This window comes from Buceros rhinoceros, unplaced genomic scaffold (genome assembly GCF_000710305.1).
Source record: "Buceros rhinoceros silvestris isolate BGI_N320 unplaced genomic scaffold, ASM71030v1 scaffold886, whole genome shotgun sequence".
NCBI lineage: Eukaryota > Metazoa > Chordata > Aves > Bucerotiformes > Bucerotidae > Buceros > Buceros rhinoceros.
In genome coordinates, this window is record NW_010416711.1 from 12066 (window position 1) to 16468 (window position 4403).

Sequence of the window (4403 nt, forward strand, 5' to 3'; positions counted from 1 at the left end):
AGAGTTGGGTGCGTGTGGCTATCCTCCCGGCCGTGCCTGCAGCAGAGGTGGAAGCTGGAGGCGAGGACCCTGTGGTGGCTGCAGAGCTCTGCTCGCACCTCTGCCAGGGTCTCGCCTCGGACCCCGAGCGCATCGTTTCTGCTCACTGTGCTTCTGGGTTTGTTTTCTGTAATGGGAATAATGGGGTTTCTCGTTCCTCTGGTGAGTTGTGTTCTAACTCTGGAATGAGTTGTGTTCTAACTCTGGAATGAGTTGTGGCATGTGTCTTAGCAGGAGCTGTGTGTGCTGCTCCAGACCCCGTCCTGGGGCTGCCCTGGAGGAGCGCAGCTGTGCCTTAGGAGCCAGGTTCCAGGGGAGGAGGCAGGGAAGGTGAGGAAGTTCCTGTGGGCAGAGAAGAGCGATTTCTCTTCTGCGAAATCCCCCGTTTGCTACTACTAGCTGTTAAATCTGCTCAGCTCCTCTGATCTGTCAATATTGGTATAGAAAGTCTAACTTAAAATGTAACCTGCCTGGGAATTGTGCTTCTCTTTCTTAGCACAGTGGATTTGTATAAAAACTGTTAATTTTGCTGCTGTACTGCGAAATATCACAGAAAGTTGAACTCAGAAGAGTCATCATGAAGGACTAGGCTGTTAACAGCAGAAACTTCTTTCTTTAACCAGTTTTCCCCCTCTCTGGGGAGGAGGGAATGAGAACACTTGCCTGTTGTGGGCTTTTCATTTGGATAACATGCAAATGTGAGAAGAGCCCTGTCTTTATTTTGACCACTGAGGAGAACCCCGCAGTAATTCCCGTCTGCGAGGACTGTGTAACTTTCCTCAGCACTGAGAGCCGAAAAGCTCAGCACAGCATCAGAGACTGCCTTCCCCAGAAACCTCCTTCCCCCAGCCACTGCCTGCTCTGTCCCGGAAACTTCCGCACAGAGCAGCCCCCATGGTACAGTGTGAGGAGCCAAAGTAGAAATCAGCTGAAAAATGCAAAAGCTTCCCCGCAGAGAATGCTGCCTGCAAGTTGCTTTTTAATCCAAGGGTACCTAAACTGCATGTTTCTATCAGTTAAATTTTGATTGCACATATTTCTGGTCTTTCTCTCGAGCTTGCTGAGCCCCTCAGTAAACCAACCGCGTAATATTTTATGTCACAACAGTCAAATGAGAAGCACCAAAAGTAGAATAATTTGTCTTAAAAATGGCTGTTGCTTTTAACAGCGTGTTCATCTGGTGGAGTCACCTGTCTTGTACGAAGAGGAGGTTCGTACATCTTCCCTCAGGATTCCCGTTGTTTGTCATAGTGATGTCTTACTGCAGCCGGCCAACTGTCTCGGTTGTGTGAGCATCTCCTGCCCCATGAGGATGCTGGAAGCGCTGCTGTGGGTCAGCGCTGCCGTGGGTCGGCGCTGCCATGGGTCACCACTGAGCTCCTTTTGAGCTCCTTTTGTTGCCTCTGTAGCTGGTGCCAACACAGCAGCGTGGGTGATGCCGTTAAAAACAAACCTTTGTGGTTCCTGAGGATGCTGCAAGGAGAGGACACGCTCCTGCACTGGTTGTGCACATGTCTGTGTCTTGGCTGTATTATCCTCTGGCTTCATTTTTATTTGAGCTCTGCGGTGACTTCTGTTTGCTCCCGAGAAAGTTCAGCTCCTTTTACTTGTCATTTATCGCACACCGAGCGCCAGAACAGATATGTCTTTCCTTTTGAGAGTGCTTCAGAGGGCGATAATAATAATTAGAGTTAAATTGGCTTCCTAAGAACAATGCAGAGAGAGTAAGACATAATTTTGTGCTGGGAAATCTAAAATAAACAAGATGAAAGGCTTTCCCTGGGGCGAGGGAGGCAGTTAGCTCGAGGTTCATGTTGGAGTCGGGAACTTGGTTGTTCCCCTGTTAAGCCTGAGCTGGGATGATTGCAGTGTCTGTTCACGTGTGCAGTGGTACCAGTCCGGATTCCAGTGCCTGTCTCAGCTCTGGGGTGAGTTTGCGGCTTTGCAGCCTTACTCAGAGGTTGCTCCTCTGCGTGGAGCTCTGTGGAAGCCGTTCCTCAAGCCGGGACTGGTGCAGGGGCACACCACGCTGGCTCTTGTTCATTCTGCACCTCCTCCCTTGTCCTTCCCAATGTGTCCTGATACCACACAGTGGTATGAAAGGCTTTGAGCGACAATTACAATCAAAGTCATTCAAAATCCCACGATGGTTCTATTCCCATCGTCAGTGCTGCATGTGTGCAAAATTCTTTAAAATATTTTTTTATGGCTTTTCCTTCTTTTCCTTAGTATTTCTTTTACTGTTTTACCTTTGTTGCATTTACTTTACATCCACAAAGTTATTTTGAAAATTGCAAGGGCTTTTGTCACCTTAAAATACATCTCAGGAAAATTTTGCTTATTGGTTTGCCAAACAGGAGTCGTGCTGAGCAGCTCAGCATGGAACTGACCCCTCTCGAATGTTCTTCTTTAGTAAAATGACTCATTTGTGTTGCTTGAAAGAGCTTATGGATGCAGCAGTTTGTGCCAAAGGGGTTGGAAGCTGCAGACAGGCGTGGGACTGCTCTGCCGTGGGAAGGGGAGCACACGGGGCAGCGACAGAGGGCTTGACAGCTCCTGGTCTCATAAAATCACAGAGTGGTTCGGGTTAGAAGGAATCTTAAAGATCACCTAGTTCCACTCCTTCTAGAGGGACACCTTCCACTAGAGCAAGTTACTGACAGCCTGATGGTCTCTCTTGATGACGTAGGAGGGGTTCCCAAGACAGGAAGGATTGGGAGCTTGTGAATTCTAGCAGCAGAAGGACGGTTCTGCTGTGCCTTCAGGGGAACTTTGGGGGGGGCCTAACAGCAGCCCCCAGGCTGTCAAGACGCCAGAGCCAGATTCTCCGTTGCAGTTGACCTTCATCCTTGGAGGTCTTTCAAGACTCAATAGGGTAAAGCCCTGAGCCGCCTAGTCCAACCCTGGAGCAGTCCTGCTTTCAGCAGGCTGGAGGAGAAGCCTGCTGAGGTTCCTCAGATAGCCTACACCGTTATCCCAGTGACTTGCTTAGCACAACCTAAATGTTTTTCTTGAAAACAGAAAATTTCCTTACACCTTGTGCTCTTTTCAGGAAAATCAGCTCTTTTTACATCATTTTCTCCTCTGGAACCGGTGTGCTCAGCTTGTCAGGATGCAGCAATCAGCACTGAAGTCCTGTAAAGGATTTCCTTTTAGAACAAGTTTTCTATTGATTGATAGAGATTGAGCTGTCAGAGATCAAATCTCCATCTGTAAACTACGTTTTGAGGTAAAACAGGCTGTGCAAGACTAAGTAAGCAGATATTCCCCTAAAAACATCTGTATCAGTCTCCTGCATTCTGAATGGACCTGCCCAGGATTGGGTGGACCTAGGTGAGGGGGTTGCTGCCTACACAAGCGCCGAGCTGCGTAGATCAGGTTGGGTAAAGGAGATAGCATGTCTTGTCCAGGAGCTCTGAGAGCAGTTTGTCAGCTGAAAATACCTTAGACATTCTTGATTGGCAAGAAGATGCCTCTGTAATAATGGTGATGGCAGCGAAAAAAAACCCAAACATTTCTCACTCACGTTATTGCAAATGTTAACTTGTGTTTCTCAAAGGGAAAAGACTCGTGTTTTATTTCTTCCATTTACTCATGTTCAAGGAGGCAGAATTTTGGTTTTTTTTTCTTCCTCTTGTTGCTCCTGGGATGGCGGAAGTAAATGCTGCTGGTAGAAGCTTAAGGAGTCTGTGTCAAACTGGCTCTGGATGCTGTAGGAACTGCTAGGACCCAGGGATGGCTGTGAGTCCCGTCTGCTACGCTGGCCAGCCAGGATGGCTTGGGCACAGCGCTCTCTCTGGTGCCCAGAAAAGCCCATCAGCGGGAACGTGGTGGTGTGCTCCTGGGGAGCTGAATCACCTTCCCATGGAGTGATCCCCATCCCTGGGTTCGGTACGTTTGACATAGCTGCCATCCAGAGGGACCTTGAGGGGCTTGAGAGGTGGAGTCATACAAATCTCCTGAAATTCAACAAGGCCACGTGCAGGGTCCTGCAGCTGGGTCAGGGCAATCCTTGGTATCAACATAGGCTGGGGGATGATGGGATTGAGACCAGCCCGGCCGAGAAGGGCTTGGGGGGCGTGAGACAGCAACGTGCGCTCGAAGCCCAGAAGCCAAGTGTATCCTGGGCTCCTCCCCAGCAGTGTGAGCAGCAGCTCGAGGAGGAGATCCTGCCCCTCTGCTCAGCTCTGGGGAGACCCCCCTGCAGGGCTGGGTCCAGCTCGGGGCTCCTCAGCACAGCAGAGACATGGAGCTGCTGCAGCGGGGCCGGAGGAGGCCACAAAGAGGATGCGAGGGCTAGAGAGGCCCTCCTGTGTGAGGACAGGGGACAGAGTTGGGGATGTTTGGTCTGAAGCAGCGAAGGC